The sequence below is a fragment of the Patiria miniata genome, unplaced genomic scaffold, assembly GCF_015706575.1.
Source record: "Patiria miniata isolate m_02_andy unplaced genomic scaffold, ASM1570657v1 HiC_scaffold_10, whole genome shotgun sequence".
Taxonomy (NCBI): Eukaryota; Metazoa; Echinodermata; class Asteroidea; order Valvatida; family Asterinidae; genus Patiria; species Patiria miniata.
This window is the reverse complement of record NW_024037048.1, coordinates 16,734,514-16,752,845: the sequence shown is the minus strand read 5'-3', so window position 1 is coordinate 16,752,845 and position 18,332 is coordinate 16,734,514. Positions and strand designations below refer to the sequence as shown.

The 18,332-nt window shown below is 35.7% G+C and overlaps 1 long non-coding RNA gene across 1 annotated transcript; it reads left to right on the top strand.

The window, feature by feature from the left end:
* The first annotated feature begins 1,809 nt into the window (after nt 1–1,809).
* Nucleotides 1,810–18,022, top strand: LOC119739055. Its single transcript, XR_005272530.1, has 3 exons — nt 1,810–1,850; nt 15,524–15,590; nt 17,984–18,022. It is a non-coding gene; the product is annotated as an uncharacterized LOC119739055 (long non-coding RNA).
* The last annotated feature ends 310 nt before the right edge of the window (nt 18,023–18,332 follow it).

Sequence of the window (18,332 nt, the reverse complement as noted above, 5' to 3'; positions counted from 1 at the left end):
TGGTGACTTTATAGCCTCAACGACATTTAACATTGCTTTCATATCATTAATATAAGGCGAGTCGGTGATGTGTGATTTACAGCGCACAGAAGCCATGCAATCACAATCCAGGGTCCGAGTTTTAGTCACTGCTCAGGAAATCGATGGCACTATTTAAGACATGTGGGGCCGTCCACCCTTCACATCAACCGCAGGTCACCTTCGGACGACAACCAGAGAGAGAACAGATTGCAAGAACAAGATTTTGCTCGGTGAGTGTTTGAAACAATCATTTTTCTTCTGAAGACATTTGTTGTCTTTTGCACAATGTGTTTGAATCAATGCGGGATTCAGATTTTGTTGAATGTTGCTGATTCAATTATTTTTCAAACGAGCTCGGTAGTAGGCTTGATATTTCCTCGTCTTTGTGAAACGTTTGTGAAATGTGGTAGCTTGAGGACTGAAATTTTTTTTTTAGGAACAAATGTTCAATTTCTTTTTACTATGACTCTGATACACGTTTGCTAGCAGCAAAGCCAGCGCGCTAATTCCGATCCAGAAGTTGTGCCTTTTCCCAACGACCACTTTGGAGTTGATAAAGTATCGCGATAATTTACAAATGTTTGAAATTAACTTGTTCAGACGGGCTTTGTTTGTGCATAACATGCACTAATCAAAGCCCATATGAAAGAGTTAATTTCAAATACTTTTGTAAATTATCGTGCTATTTTATTTCAGCTCTTAATGTAAACAGTTGGTGCGGATGCAGACCACGGTTTTGTGAGGTCAAATTTCAAGGCAATAAAAATGAGGAATTCCTGTCCGGCAATATTTCCGCTACTACTTCCATTGTGCACTCTCATAAACAAATTGTCCAAATACTTACTGGCTTCTTTACTTCTTGAACAAAAATCATTTGGATTCTTGTCGATATGGATAATACACTACGAAGTCACATTTATGGCCTTTTTTTTAAATTAGGTTCGACTGTTAGGTTGGACTGTTTTCTGACCGCAGTTTTTCGCAAGTATAAAACATCAAGTTCCCTGCTGTGATTCAGAACAGTAAAGATGTATTGATCATTCAAAGTAATATTTCAGAGGAACTACAAATCGGTTTTCACATTTTCGGTTTCAAAAAAAAAAAAGTCTCGCAGAACCTGGACTCTTTATAACCTGGCCAATATTTTTGGCACGGTCAAGCACACTCTTATTTTTTGCCTCCTTTTTTCCTATTGACTTTATCGTTGAAATTTTCAAACATGAAATCCTAGTGCAATGTACTCACATTATTTCCGGATATCACTCAAACTCAATCAGAATGAAAAGGTATGCGGAAGTTGGTCACGGAAGAACGTATACAGGTATCCGGACATCTCAAAATGCCGGTCTTATTTGTGTTATTATTTGTGGATATTCTCAGTGCCTTTGAACTCTGTTGTTCAACTGGCATTTGCTATAGTTCAAAGTGCGCCATTCCTGTTTCATCAAGTTACTTTTAAGCATTGCAGGATAAAAGTGTCACTGGTCAGAATAGACTAGAGGGCGCAAATACAAACGCACTGGATCATGATGATGCACACAGTTTTATACAAGTTCAATAGCTGGATGCATTATGTAGAATTCATGGATAGATTTGATTTTTGGAGAACGAATTTGAGATAAATAGTCAACCCAAATTACATTTTTACTGAACAGACATTTTTTGGCCGTATTGTACTTGTGGAATTCAGCCATGCCTCCCCACCAAACTCCAAGTTATCTCCTAGAGGATTTTTAATGACTCATATTGTTGTTGGTATTTTTTTCAGCCAGCAATCCGCTCAAGTGTTGAAGAGTGCTTCTGCGAGAGAATTCAAGAACTGTGCTTAGGTGAGTGTCTGTTGACATTTTCTTCATTCAAGCATCAGAATAGAGCAGTGATTTGGTAGGAGACCGTTCCTTTTTTCTATGCATTGAATCTTTTTGGTCAAAATTAGAAACCAGAAAACGTCATTCAATTACCTCTACGAAAAATATCATCCTGGCCATGATGGTTAGGCTTCTCAATTTCCCTTCTTAAAAAATATCCTCCCAGCCATAGTCTCCTCAATTATCCCTTCTAAAAAATCCTCCTAGCAATGATGGTTAGTCTCCTCAATGATCACATCTAAAAAATATCTTCCAAGCCGTCATGCTTTGTCTGTTCAATAATCTCGTCTAAAAAATATCCTCCAAGCCATGATGATTACTCTCCTAAATTATTATCCATTCTAAAAAATAGCTTCCAAGCCGTGATGGTTTGTGCGTTAAATAATCTCTTCTAAAACAAATCCTCCCATTCATGATAGTTAGTTTCCTCAATTATCCCTTCTTAACAAATATCCTCCAAGCCATGATGGTTTTTATTTCAATAATCCCTTCAAAATATTCCTCCTAGCGGTGATGATTAGTCTCAACAATAATTCTCCCTTTAGAAAAAATCCTCCTAGCCATGATGGTTAGTCTCCTTAATAATTATCCCTTCTAAAACAATATCCTCCTAGCCGTGATGATAACTCTCCTCAATTTTATCCATTCTAAAAAAATAGCTGGTAAGACGTGATGGTTTGTGTGTTCAATAATCTCTTCTAAAACAAAATATCCTCCCATTCAGCTGGTTAGTTTCCTCAGTTATCCCTTCTAAACTAAAAAATATCATCCAAGCCGTGATGGTTAGTCTCCTCAATTATCCCTTCTGAATAAATATCCTCCAAGCCATGATGGTTTTCATTTCATTAATCCCTTCTAAAAAATACCTCCTTGTCATGAGTGTGAGTCTCCGCAATTATCTGTTCTAGAAAATATCCTCCAAGCCATGATGGTTTGTCGCTTCAATTATCTCTTCTAAAAATATCCTCCAAGCCATGATGGTTTTCATTTCAATAATCCCTTCTAAAAATCTCCTCCTAACCGTGATGATAAGTCACCTCAATGATCCCTTTAAAAAAAATCCTGCTAGCAATGGTGGTTAATCTCCTCAATGATCACTTCTAAAAATATCTTCCTAGTCATGATGGTTATCCGGTTCGTAAGTGACTTCGTCATACACGCGCACGCACCACTGATTACGAGCGCCCATTGGATAAACACTCAAGTTGCGTTAACTTCCGGTTCCATTGGTGCCATGCTACACCATGTACAGAAAGTTGAGATGACGTCACACTTACGAACCGGATAGTTTCCTCAATGATCACATCTAAAAAAATATCTTCCAAGCCGTGATGGTTTGTCTGTTCAATTATCCCTTCTAAAAAATATCCTCCTAGCCGTGATGATAAGTCACCTCAGTTAGGCCTATCCCTTAAAAAAAACCTCCTAGCCGTGGTGATTAGCCTCCTCAATTATCCCTTTACAAAAAATATCCTCCTAGCAATGATGGTTAGTCTCCTCAATAATCACATCTAAAAAATATCTTCCAAGCCGTGATGTTTTTATTTCAATAATCCCTTCTAAAAAATATCCTCCTAGCCGTGATGATTAGTCTCCTCAATGATCAATCCTAAAAAATATATTCCAAGCCTTGATGGTTTGGCTGTTCAATAATCTCGTCTGAAAAATATCCTCCAAGCCATGATGGTTTTTATTTCAATAAGCCCTTCTAAAAAATATCCTCCTAGCTGTGATGGTTAGTCTCCTCAATTATCCCTCTCAAAAAAATATCTTCCAAGCCGTGATGGATTGTGTGTTCAATAATCTCTTCTAAAAATATCCTCCAAGTCAAGATGATAAATTTCCTCAATCATCTCTTCTAAAAAAAAAAATCCTCCGAGCCATGATGGTTAGTCTCCTCAATTATCCCTTCTAAAACAATATCCTCATGGCCATGATGGGTATACAGTCTCCTCAATCATCCCTTCTAAAAAATATCCTCCTAGCCGTGATGATAAGTCTCATCAATTATCCATTCTCAAAAAAATATCTTCCAAACCGTTATGGATTGTGTGCTCAATAATCTCTTCTAAAACATATCCTCCTAGCCATTATAGTTAGTCTCCTCAATTACCCTTCTAAAAAAATACCCTCCTAGCCATGATGGTTAGGCTCCTCAATGATCATTCCTAAAAATTATCTTCCTAGCCGTGATGGTTTGTCTGTTCAATAATCTCGTCTGAAAAAATATCCTCCAAGCCATGATGGTTTTTTTTTTCAATAAGCCCTTCTTAAAAATATCCTCCTAGCTGTGATGGTTAGTCTCCTCAATTATCCCTTCTTAAAAAATATCTTCCAAGCAGTGATGGATTGTGTTTACTAATCTCGTCTAAAAAATATCCTCCAAGTCAAGATGATTAGTCTCCTCAATAATCCATTCAAAAAAATATGCTCCGAGCCATGATGGTTTTCATTCAATAATCCCTTCTAAAAATATGCTCCTAACTGTGATGATAAGTCTCCTCAATTATCTCTTCTTAAATATCCTCCTAGCCATGATTGTTCGTCTCCTCAATTATCCTTTCTAAAAAAAAAATTTGCCTCCTAGCCGTGATGATAAGTTTCCTCAATTATTTCTTCTAAAAAAATATCCTCCAAGCAATGATGGTTGATCTCCTCAATTATCCCTTCAAAAATATCCCCCTAGCCGTGATGATTAGTCTCCAAAATTATCCCTTCTTAAATATTTCTTCCAATCCATGATGGTTGTCATTTCAATAATTCCTGCTAAAATAATTTCCCCTCAGCCGTGATGATAAGTCTCCTCAATAATCCATTCAAAAAAATATGCTCCGAGCCATGATGGTTTTCATTCAATAATCCCTTCTAAAAATATGCTCCTAACTGTGATGATAAGTCTCCTCAATTATCTCTTCTTAAATATCCTCCTAGCCATGATTGTTCGTCTCCTCAATTATCCTTTCTAAAAAAGAAATTAGCCTCTTAGCCGTGATGATAAGTTTCCTCAATTATTTCTTCTAAAAAAATATCCTCCAAGCAATGATGGTTGATCTCCTCAATTATCCCTTCAAAAATATCCTCCTAGCCGTGATGATTAGTCTCCAAAATTATCCCTTCTAAAATATTTCTTCCAATCCATGATGGTTGTCATTTTAATAATTCCTGCTAAAATAATTTCCCCTCAGCCGTGATGATAAGTCTCCTCAATTATCTCTTCTAAAAAAAATCCTCCTCGCCATGATGGTTAGCCTCCTCAATTATCCCTTCTAAAAAAATATCCTCCAAGCAATGATGGTTAGTCTCCTCTATTATCACTTCTCAAAATATCCTCCTAGCCATGATGGTTAGTCTCTTCAATGATCACATCTTAAAATTATCTTCCAAGACTTGATGGTTTGTCTGTACAATAATCTCGTCTAAAAATATCCTCTAACCATGATAGTTTTTATTTCAATAATCCCTTCTGAAAAAATATCCTCCTAGCCGTGATGATTAGTCTCCTCAATTATCCCTTCTTAAAAAATATCTTCCAAGCCGTGATGGATTGTGTTTACTAATCTCGTCTAAAAAATATCCTCCAAGTCAAGATGATTAGTCTCCTCAATAATCCATTCAAAAAAATATGCTCCGAGCCATGATGGTTTTCATTTAATAATACCTTCTAAAAATATGCTCCTAACTGTGATGATAAGTCTCCTCAATTATCTCTTCTTAAATATCCTCCTAGCCATGATTGTTCGTCTCCTCAATTATCCTTTCTAAAAAAAAGAAATTAGCCTCCTAGCCGTGATGATAAGTTTCCTCAATTATTTCTTCTAAAAAAATATCCTCCAAGCAATGATGGTTGATCTCCTCAATTATCCCTTCAAAAATATCCTCCTAGCCGTGATGATTAGTCTCCTCAATTATCCCTTCTAAAATATTTCTTCCAATCCATGATGGTTGTCATTTTAATAATTCCTGCTAAAATAATTTCCCCTCAGCCGTGATGATAAGTCTCCTCAATAATCCATTCAAAAAAATATGCTCCGAGCCATGATGGTTTTCATTCAATAATCCCTTCTAAAAATATGCTCCTAACTGTGATGATAAGTCTCCTCAATTATCTCTTCTTAAATATCCTCCTAGCCATGATTGTTCGTCTCCTCAATTATCCTTTCTAAAAAAGAAATTAGCCTCTTAGCCGTGATGATAAGTTTCCTCAATTATTTCTTCTAAAAAAATATCCTCCAAGCAATGATGGTTGATCTCCTCAATTATCCCTTCAAAAATATCCTCCTAGCCGTGATGATTAGTCTCCAAAATTATCCCTTCTTAAATATTTCTTCCAATCCATGATGGTTGTCATTTTAATAATTCCTGCTAAAATAATTTCCCCTCAGCCGTGATGATAAGTCTCCTCAATTATCTCTTCTAAAAAAAATCCTCCTCGCCATGATGGTTAGCCTCCTCAATTATCCCTTCTAAAAAAATATCCTCCAAGCAATGATGGTTAGTCTCCTCTATTATCACTTCTCAAAATATCCTCCTAGCCATGATGGTTAGTCTCTTCAATGATCACATCTTAAAATTATCTTCCAAGACTTGATGGTTTGTCTGTACAATAATCTCGTCTAAAAATATCCTCTAACCATGATAGTTTTTATTTCAATAATCCCTTCTGAAAAAATATCCTCCTAGCCGTGATGATTAGTCTCCTCAATTATCCCTTCTTAAAAAATATCTTCCAAGCCGTGATGGATTGTGTTTACTAATCTCGTCTAAAAAATATCCTCCAAGTCAAGATGATTAGTCTCCTCAATAATCCATTCAAAAAAATATGCTCCAAGCCATGATGGTTTTCATTTAATAATCCCTTCTAAAAATATGCTCCTAACTGTGATGATAAGTCTCCTCAATTATCTCTTCTTAAATATCCTCCTAGCCATGATTGTTCGTCTCCTCAATTATCCTTTCTAAAAAAAAGAAATTAGCCTCCTAGCCGTGATGATAAGTTTCCTCAATTATTTCTTCTAAAAAAATATCCTCCAAGCAATGATGGTTGATCTCCTCAATTATCCCTTCAAAAATATCCTCCTAGCCGTGATGATTAGTCTCCAAAATTATCCCTTCTAAAATATTTCTTCCAATCCATGATGGTTGTCATTTTAATAATTCCTGCTAAAATAATTTCCCCTCAGCCGTGATGATAAGTCTCCTCAATAATCCATTCAAAAAAATATGCTCCGAGCCATGATGGTTTTCATTCAATAATCCCTTCTAAAAATATGCTCCTAACTGTGATGATAAGTCTCCTCAATTATCTCTTCTTAAATATCCTCCTAGCCATGATTGTTCGTCTCCTCAATTATCCTTTCTAAAAAAGAAATTAGCCTCTTAGCCGTGATGATAAGTTTCCTCAATTATTTCTTCTAAAAAAATATCCTCCAAGCAATGATGGTTGATCTCCTCAATTATCCCTTCAAAAATATCCTCCTAGCCGTGATGATTAGTCTCCAAAATTATCCCTTCTAAAATATTTCTTCCAATCCATGATGGTTGTCATTTTAATAATTCCTGCTAAAATAATTTCCCCTCAGCCGTGATGATAAGTCTCCTCAATTATCTCTTCTAAAAAAAATCCTCCTCGCCATGATGGTTAGCCTCCTCAATTATCCCTTCTAAAAAAATATCCTCCAAGCAATGATGGTTAGTCTCCTCTATTATCACTTCTCAAAATATCCTCCTAGCCATGATGGTTAGTCTCTTCAATGATCACATCTTAAAATTATCTTCCAAGACTTGATGGTTTGTCTGTACAATAATCTCGTCTAAAAATATCCTCTAACCATGATAGTTTTTATTTCAATAATCCCTTCTGAAAAAATATCCTCCTAGCCGTGATGATTAGTCTCCTCAATTATCCCTTCTTAAAAAATATCTTCCAAGCCGTGATGGATTGTGTTTACTAATCTCGTCTAAAAAATATCCTCCAAGTCAAGATGATTAGTCTCCTCAATAATCCATTCAAAAAAATATGCTCCGAGCCATGATGGTTTTCATTTAATAATCCCTTCTAAAAATATGCTCCTAACTGTGATGATAAGTCTCCTCAATTATCTCTTCTTAAATATCCTCCTAGCCATGATTGTTCGTCTCCTCAATTATCCTTTCTAAAAAAAAAGAAATTAGCCTCCTAGCCGTGATGATAAGTTTCCTCAATTATTTCTTCTAAAAAAATATCCTCCAAGCAATGATGGTTGATCTCCTCAATTATCCCTTCAAAAATATCCTCCTAGCCGTGATGATTAGTCTCCAAAATTATCCCTTCTAAAATATTTCTTCCAATCCATGATGGTTGTCATTTTAATAATTCCTGCTAAAATAATTTCCCCTCAGCCGTGATGATAAGTCTCCTCAATTATCCCTTCTTAAAAAATATCTTCCAAGCCGTGATGGATTGTGTTTACTAATCTCGTCTAAAAAATATCCTCCAAGTCAAGATGATTAGTCTCCTCAATAATCCATTCAAAAAATATGCTCCGAGCCATGATGGTTTTCATTTAATAATCCCTTCTAAAAATATGCTCCTAACTGTGATGATAAGTCTCCTCAATTATCTCTTCTTAAATATCCTCCTAGCCATGATTGTTCGTCTCCTCAATTATCCTTTCTAAAAAAAAGAAATTAGCCTCCTAGCCGTGATGATAAGTTTCCTCAATTATTTCTTCTAAAAAAATATCCTCCAAGCAATGATGGTTGATCTCCTCAATTATCCCTTCAAAAATATCCTCCTAGCCGTGATGATTAGTCTCCAAAATTATCCCTTCTAAAATATTTCTTCCAATCCATGATGGTTGTCATTTTAATAATTCCTGCTAAAATAATTTCCCCTCAGCCGTGATGATAAGTCTCCTCAATAATCCATTCAAAAAAATATGCTCCGAGCCATGATGGTTTTCATTCAATAATCCCTTCTAAAAATATGCTCCTAACTGTGATGATAAGTCTCCTCAATTATCTCTTCTTAAATATCCTCCTAGCCATGATTGTTCGTCTCCTCAATTATCCTTTCTAAAAAAGAAATTAGCCTCTTAGCCGTGATGATAAGTTTCCTCAATTATTTCTTCTAAAAAAATATCCTCCAAGCAATGATGGTTGATCTCCTCAATTATCCCTTCAAAAATATCCTCCTAGCCGTGATGATTAGTCTCCAAAATTATCCCTTCTAAAATATTTCTTCCAATCCATGATGGTTGTCATTTTAATAATTCCTGCTAAAATAATTTCCCCTCAGCCGTGATGATAAGTCTCCTCAATTATCTCTTCTAAAAAAAATCCTCCTCGCCATGATGGTTAGCCTCCTCAATTATCCCTTCTAAAAAAATATCCTCCAAGCAATGATGGTTAGTCTCCTCTATTATCACTTCTCAAAATATCCTCCTAGCCATGATGGTTAGTCTCTTCAATGATCACATCTTAAAATTATCTTCCAAGACTTGATGGTTTGTCTGTACAATAATCTCGTCTAAAAATATCCTCTAACCATGATAGTTTTTATTTCAATAATCCCTTCTGAAAAAATATCCTCCTAGCCGTGATGATTAGTCTCCTCAATTATCCCTTCTTAAAAAATATCTTCCAAGCCGTGATGGATTGTGTTTACTAATCTCGTCTAAAAAATATCCTCCAAGTCAAGATGATTAGTCTCCTCAATAATCCATTCAAAAAAATATGCTCCGAGCCATGATGGTTTTCATTTAATAATCCCTTCTAAAAATATGCTCCTAACTGTGATGATAAGTCTCCTCAATTATCTCTTCTTAAATATCCTCCTAGCCATGATTGTTCGTCTCCTCAATTATCCTTTCTAAAAAAAAGAAATTAGCCTCCTAGCCGTGATGATAAGTTTCCTCAATTATTTCTTCTAAAAAAATATCCTCCAAGCAATGATGGTTGATCTCCTCAATTATCCCTTCAAAAATATCCTCCTAGCCGTGATGATTAGTCTCCAAAATTATCCCTTCTAAAATATTTCTTCCAATCCATGATGGTTGTCATTTTAATAATTCCTGCTAAAATAATTTCCCCTCAGCCGTGATGATAAGTCTCCTCAATAATCCATTCAAAAAAATATGCTCCGAGCCATGATGGTTTTCATTCAATAATCCCTTCTAAAAATATGCTCCTAACTGTGATGATAAGTCTCCTCAATTATCTCTTCGTAAATATCCTCCTAGCCATGATTGTTCGTCTCCTCAATTATCCTTTCTAAAAAAAAGAAATTAGCCTCCTAGCCGTGATGATAAGTTTCCTCAATTATTTCTTCTAAAAAAATATCCTCCAAGCAATGATGGTTGATCTCCTCAATTATCCCTTCAAAAATATCCTCCTAGCCGTGATGATTAGTCTCCAAAATTATCCCTTCTAAAATATTTCTTCCAATCCATGATGGTTGTCATTTTAATAATTCCTGCTAAAATAATTTCCCCTCAGCCGTGATGATAAGTCTCCTCAATTATCCCTTCTTAAAAAATATCTTCCAAGCCGTGATGGATTGTGTTTACTAATCTCGTCTAAAAAATATCCTCCAAGTCAAGATGATTAGTCTCCTCAATAATCCATTCAAAAAAATATGCTCCGAGCCATGATGGTTTTCATTTAATAATCCCTTCTAAAAATATGCTCCTAACTGTGATGATAAGTCTCCTCAATTATCTCTTCTTAAATATCCTCCTAGCCATGATTGTTCGTCTCCTCAATTATCCTTTCTAAAAAAAAGAAATTAGCCTCCTAGCCGTGATGATAAGTTTCCTCAATTATTTCTTCTAAAAAAATATCCTCCAAGCAATGATGGTTGATCTCCTCAATTATCCCTTCAAAAATATCCTCCTAGCCGTGATGATTAGTCTCCAAAATTATCCCTTCTAAAATATTTCTTCCAATCCATGATGGTTGTCATTTTAATAATTCCTGCTAAAATAATTTCCCCTCAGCCGTGATGATAAGTCTCCTCAATAATCCATTCAAAAAAATATGCTCCGAGCCATGATGGTTTTCATTCAATAATCCCTTCTAAAAATATGCTCCTAACTGTGATGATAAGTCTCCTCAATTATCTCTTCTTAAATATCCTCCTAGCCATGATTGTTCGTCTCCTCAATTATCCTTTCTAAAAAAGAAATTAGCCTCTTAGCCGTGATGATAAGTTTCCTCAATTATTTCTTCTAAAAAAATATCCTCCAAGCAATGATGGTTGATCTCCTCAATTATCTCTTCAAAAATATCCTCCTAGCCGTGATGATTAGTCTCCAAAATTATCCCTTCTAAAATATTTCTTCCAATCCATGATGGTTGTCATTTTAATAATTCCTGCTAAAATAATTTCCCCTCAGCCGTGATGATAAGTCTCCTCAATTATCTCTTCTAAAAAAAATCCTCCTCGCCATGATGGTTAGCCTCCTCAATTATCCCTTCTAAAAAAATATCCTCCAAGCAATGATGGTTAGTCTCCTCTATTATCACTTCTCAAAATATCCTCCTAGCCATGATGGTTAGTCTCTTCAATGATCACATCTTAAAATTATCTTCCAAGACTTGATGGTTTGTCTGTACAATAATCTCGTCTAAAAATATCCTCTTACCATGATAGTTTTTATTTCAATAATCCCTTCTGAAAAAATATCCTCCTAGCCGTGATGATTAGTCTCCTCAATTATCCCTTCTCAAAAAAATATCTTCCAAGCCGTTATGGTTAGTCTCCTCAATTATCACTTCTAAAAAATATCCTCCTAGCAATGATGTTTGTCTCATCATTTAGCCCTTCTATAAATATCCTCCTGGCCATGATGGTAAGTCTCCTCAATTATCACTTCTAAAAGATATCCTCCTAGCAATGATGGTTAGTCTTCTCATTTAGCCCTTCTAAAAATATCCTCATGGCCATGATGGTTAGTCTCCTCGATTATCACTTCTAAAAGAAATCCTCCTAGCAATGATGGTTAGTCTCCTCCTTTAGCCCTTCTAAAAAATATCCTCCTGGCCATGATGGCTAGTCTCCTCTATTACTATTCTAAAAAATATCCTCCTCTGGCCATGATGGTAAGTCTCCTCAATTATAACTTCTAAAAGATATCCTCCTAGCAATGATGGTTAGTCTCCTCATTTAGCCCTTCTAAAAAATATCCTCCTGGCCATGATGGTTAGCCACTCAATTATAACTTCTAAAAAATATCCTCCTGGCCATGATGCTTACTTTCCTCATTTATAGCCCTTCTAAAAAATATCCTCCTAGCCATGATGCTTACTCTCCTCATTTATAGCCCTTTTAAAAAATATCTTCCTGGCCATAATGGTTAGTCTCCTCAATTATCACTTCTAAAAGATATCCTCCTAGCAATGATGGTTAGTCTCCTCCTTTAGCCCTTCTAAAAAATATCCTCCTGGCCATGATGCTTATTCTTCTCATGTATAGCCCTTCTAAAAAAATCCTTCTAGCCATGATGGTTAGTCTCCTCATTTAGCCCTTCTTAAAATATCCTCTTGGCCATGATGGTTTAGTCTCCTCAATTATCACTTCTAAAAAATATCCTCCTTGTCATGATGTTTATTCTCCACAATGATCACATGTTAAAAATATCTTCCAATCCATGATGGATTGTCTGTACAATAATCTCGTCTAAAAAATATCCTCTAACCATGATAGTTTTTATTTCAATAATCCCTTCTGAAAAAATATCCTCCTAGCCGTGATGATTAGTATCCTCAATTATCCCTTCTTAAATATCCTCCTAGCCATGATTGTTCGTCTCCTCAATTATCCTTTCTAAAAAAGAAATTAGCCTCTTAGCCGTGATGATAAGTTTCCTCAATTATTTCTTCTAAAAAAATATCCTCCAAGCAATGATGGTTGATCTCCTCAATTATCCCTTCAAAAATATCCTCCTAGCCGTGATGATTAGTCTCCAAAATTATCCCTTCTAAAATATTTCTTCCAATCCATGATGGTTGTCATTTTAATAATTCCTGCTAAAATAATTTCCCCTCAGCCGTGATGATAAGTCTCCTCAATTATCTCTTCTAAAAAAAATCCTCCTCGCCATGATGGTTAGCCTCCTCAATTATCCCTTCTAAAAAAATATCCTCCAAGCAATGATGGTTAGTCTCCTCTATTATCACTTCTCAAAATATCCTCCTAGCCATGATGGTTAGTCTCTTCAATTATCACATCTTAAAATTATCTTCCAAGACTTGATGGTTTGTCTGTACAATAATCTCGTCTAAAAATATCCTCTTACCATGATAGTTTTTATTTCAATAATCCCTTCTGAAAAAATATCCTCCTAGCCGTGATGATTAGTCTCCTCAATTATCCCTTCTCAAAAAAATATCTTCCAAGCCGTTATGGTTAGTCTCCTCAATTATCACTTCTAAAAAAATATCCTCCTAGCAATGATGTTTGTCTCATCATTTAGCCCTTCTATAAATATCCTCCTGGCCATGATGGTAAGTCTCCTCAATTATCACTTCTAAAAGATATCCTCCTAGCAATGATGGTTAGTCTTCTCATTTAGCCCTTCTAAAAATATCCTCATGGCCATGATGGTTAGTCTCCTCGATTATCACTTCTAAAAGAAATCCTCCTAGCAATGATGGTTAGTCTCCTCCTTTAGCCCTTCTAAAAAATATCCTCCTGGCCATGATGGCTAGTCTCCTCTATTACTATTCTAAAAAATATCCTCCTCTGGCCATGATGGTAAGTCTCCTCAATTATAACTTCTAAAAGATATCCTCCTAGCAATGATGGTTAGTCTCCTCATTTAGCCCTTCTAAAAAATATCCTCCTGGCCATGATGGTTAGCCACTCAATTATAACTTCTAAAAAATATCCTCCTGGCCATGATGCTTACTTTCCTCATTTATAGCCCTTCTAAAAAATATCCTCCTAGCCATGATGCTTACTCTCCTCATTTATAGCCCTTTTAAAAAATATCTTCCTGGCCATAATGGTTAGTCTCCTCAATTATCACTTCTAAAAGATATCCTCCTAGCAATGATGGTTAGTCTCCTCCTTTAGCCCTTCTAAAAAATATCCTCCTGGCCATGATGCTTATTCTTCTCATTTATAGCCCTTCTAAAAAAATCCTTCTAGCCATGATGGTTAGTCTCCTCATTTAGCCCTTCTTAAAATATCCTCTTGGCCATGATGGTTTAGTCTCCTCAATTATCACTTCTAAAAAATATCCTCCTTGTCATGATGTTTATTCTCCACAATGATCACATGTTAAAAATATCTTCCAATCCATGATGGATTGTCTGTACAATAATCTCGTCTAAAAAATATCCTCTAACCATGATAGTTTTTATTTCAATAATCCCTTCTGAAAAAATATCCTCCTAGCCGTGAAGATTAGTCTCCTCAATTATCCCCTCTCAAAAAAATATTTTCCAAGCCGTGATGGATTGTGTGTTAAATAATCTCTTTAGAAAAAAAATATCCTTCAAGTCAAAATGATTAGTTTCCTCAATTATCTACCCTAAAACATATCCTCCATGCCATGATGGTTTTTATTTTTATAATCCCCTCTAAAAAAAACAACCTAGCAATGATGGTTTGTCTTCTCAATTATCCCTTCTAAAACAATATCCTCCTCGCCGTGATGGTTAGTCTCCTTAATTATCCCTTCTTAAAAATATCCTTCAAGCCGTGATGAGTCGTCTCCTCAATTATCCCTTCAAAATATCCTCCATGCCATGATGGTTTTCATTTAATAATCCCTTCTAAAAATATCCTCCTAGTCATGATGGTTTGTCTTCTCAATTATTCCTTCTAAAACAATATCCTCCTGGCCATGATGGTAAGTCTCCTCAATCATCCCTTCTAAAAAATATCCTCTATATCTTCTCATTTAAGAGTCAACTTAATTTGGCATTAGCGATTCGCTAAACGTCAATCGCATTGGCGATAAGAAAGAAAATTTAATAATTCGCTCTTTTTTTTATTTCCACAGAGTGATTACAACAATAAACAAACTGCTCACTTTGGTTTACATAAACAAATCTGTCTTTTGAGTGCTCAGAATGTATTTTCTTCTATCACTTTGACACTTTACATTTTTAAACTTCTGTTTTGAAATTTGTTAGGCATTCAAAATTTTCTTTGAAATAGCTGTAAATTCCTTTATCAAACTTTTTCCTCAATGTATGCGTATGCACAACTTTTGCTTTATCGTAAGTGGATGCCGTTTCTTACACACGCAAAAGAGTGTGCCCGCCGGCACACTATTTTGAAAACAGCAAAGCCTTCATTTTACTTATTTTATTTTACGTTTAATCAGGTGGAATAATTTTACAGGTTGTTTGAAACCAGTTCTATTGTGAAGTACACTTTCTGTACATTTGCAAATGATCTTAACTAATTTTAACTTGTTTTTGTTTAGATGTTTCTCCAAAAAAAAAACGCCCGTGCGTGAGTCTAGTCAGGGCCGTTGATGAACGAATTCCTACCGGAATAAATAATCAATCCAAATCACATTTCACCCGACAGAGATTTTTTGCGGCGTTTTACTGATACAATTCAGCTATGCCTCCCCCACCACCCCAAGTTATCTCCCATCTGACTTTCAATGACTCGTTTTTGTTGATATTATTTGCAGCCAGCAATCTGCTCGAGTGCTGAGGATTCCTTTCGTGAGAGAATTCAAGAACGTTACACTGATTCAGGTGAGTATCTGTTATTTGACATATCCTCACACAACTGTCAGAATTGAGCGTTTATTTAATGGCAGACTTTATCTTTTTGTGTGCATCGATAAACATTGTTGTCAAAACTGTAACAGAGAACGTCCTTGAAGGAAATTTATCATTAATATAGGTTTTCCGATCGAATTTGTCCAATGTGCATTCAAATTCAATTTCCTTTATTCAAAGTAAGGGATGCATACCCCTTGCTATTCAAAATAGATTTGTTTCTCTTACGAATTGTCGATGTGTATATGTGTTTTGTTTATTAAGGTAAAAACAACTACTTTGATCCGATTTTGGGCGTCTGCATGCCAAAGGAATTTTCATTTTTTGCGCACAATTGAACCCGCCCTGCGAGAAGCGAATTATTGTCTGACAGCCAATAATTTAAAGTTTGTGAAGCAATAATTCAGTAACTAAACTTTGTCGGATTTTTTTCCGTTCCATTACTAATTCAAAAGTAAATATATTATATATTTTCAGAAAAATAGCAATTGAAATCAAATTGTGGAGGTGAAACTCGAAGGTAGTACGGGAACTGCATCTTTAAACTAAAGCAATGTTGATAATACAGACACTCAAACCGTTGCTAGACATGCCATTTTTTGTATAGCAACACCATCAATTGAGATTTCATTCTCAGACAATCAGATTCCTCGTCAAATTCTCCAGGGTGCCTCGAACTAATGGCGAAACACGCTAACTTAAAGTTTAATTGTCATTTTGTTTTATCTATTCACAATTAGGCCCCAAAAAAATAATAAGTCGGTCTCTGGTCAGCGCGCGCGTCGATTTTAATCATGCGCGTCGATCTTTTTTTTTCCAAAATGTTCCGCGGTAGCTCCAACAGCGCCCTCTATTTCCGCACCTCCTCAATGTGTTTTTAACCAAAGAGCACCAAGGAATGGGAAATTGCACCAAGGCAAATGATCGAAAGCACCAAGGCAAATTATGGAGGACACCAATGTACATGAGGACACCAAAAAAGCAAAATAGTACCCACCTTGTCTGTACAATCCAAGCTTGAAGAAAAAAAAAAAAAGCCGCGTGGCCGCGTCAATTCCGGAACTTTGGTCTGACCAGAGACCGATTTTTTTTTTTTTGGCCTTAGATTCGCAAAAGTAAAAAAATAACTAAATGAAAATAAGTATTGATTGCATCAATTGCTAGTTATTGTTTAAGCGGATTAGTTAGCATGTATATACATGTAATGTTATATTCTTAATCATGTTCTCATGATTTACTAAATTGTGTCCGCAATTACCGTTCTAATTCTTTGTTGTTCGTTGATCACGTTGTTATTCGTTTGTGATTGTTTATAACGTCAGTAAATCATAATATAGTTTTCCCATCCAATTTCGCAACTTACTCATGAAGTCGCAATGTTTACTCTTCAAATGGTCGCAGTTAGAGCGTTCGATTTTTTGGGATATTTACAACAACAAAAGGCGTGTGGACAGCATTTTTCGTGCTAAAAAAATCATTCAATTTTTTATTGGAGTTTTCACCGAGTAGGCGTATTTGTTATAGAGGAAGTATTCATATTCAGCGAAAGTGCAGTAAAATTAGGGGTCAACTTAATTTGGCATTAGCGATTCGCTAAACGTCAATCGCATTGGCGTTAAGAAAGAAAATTTAATAATTCGCTCTTTTTATTTCCACAGAGTGATAACAACAATAAACTAACTGCTCACTTCGGTTTACAGATCTGTCTTTTGAGTGCTCAGAATGTATTTTCTTCTATCACTTTGACACCTTACATTTTCAAACTTCTGTTTTGAAATTTGTTAGGCATTCAATATTTTCTTCGAAATAGCTGTAAATTCCTTTATCAAACTTTTTCAAAAGCCATGTCATTAATTTTAAACTGTTTTGCAACACTATAACACAACATCTTAAGCAACTTATGTCATTGAACATGTGCTACTTTAATAAACGTACGCATCAAATTGAATTCTCGAGCGGGACTGAAATCCAAAGCGCAAGAAAATCAAGGCACAAGTCACGTTTTGATGCCTACTTTTTTACTCGTGCATGAAAATACTCTGAAAAATTGTGAACTTTCGCTAAATTCAACCGGGTGTTCAAAGCGCTTGCCCATTTTTTTAAATATGTGACATTGAAATTTGAAAGACTTACTACTGCGTCATAAGTAGATGCAGGCGATTTGAATAAACGTTTCAATAGAAATATTGGACTAATTTCAAGCATCAGTCAATGTCGTGAGAAATCCAACAATGTGCCATAAAAACAGTTTGTGCCATCAAAATTAAATGAGAAAAAAACTCACGAGTTTATCTAAATTGAATACTAAAATATTATTTCTTACTAAAGTATAAAAGGTAATCAGTGTTCCTTCGTATGTTTTTCAGCCTTCACTGAACTCCTTGTGATCTCTTCTTGGACCTGATCTTCAAGGACGAACCATCGAGGTGGGTGTGGTGAGGTTTAATTAATGATTCTATAAGGGCCTGGGAAGGGGCAAAATGTGCTCCGCCTCCCCCCCCCCCCCCCCCCCCCCAAAAAAAAATACTACAGCTCCAATGCGCTTTATCCTATCGGCATGCAATTTGGAGATCTTTATTAAACAATTCAATGTGTTGCCATGACAACCAGTTTTAAAAATTAAGCTTTTCATCAATGTTAGCTCCAGCCCCCTGATACGTCACTGTTATCACGAAGAACACATTCTCTGAACAGCGATTTCTTCAATCTCATGTT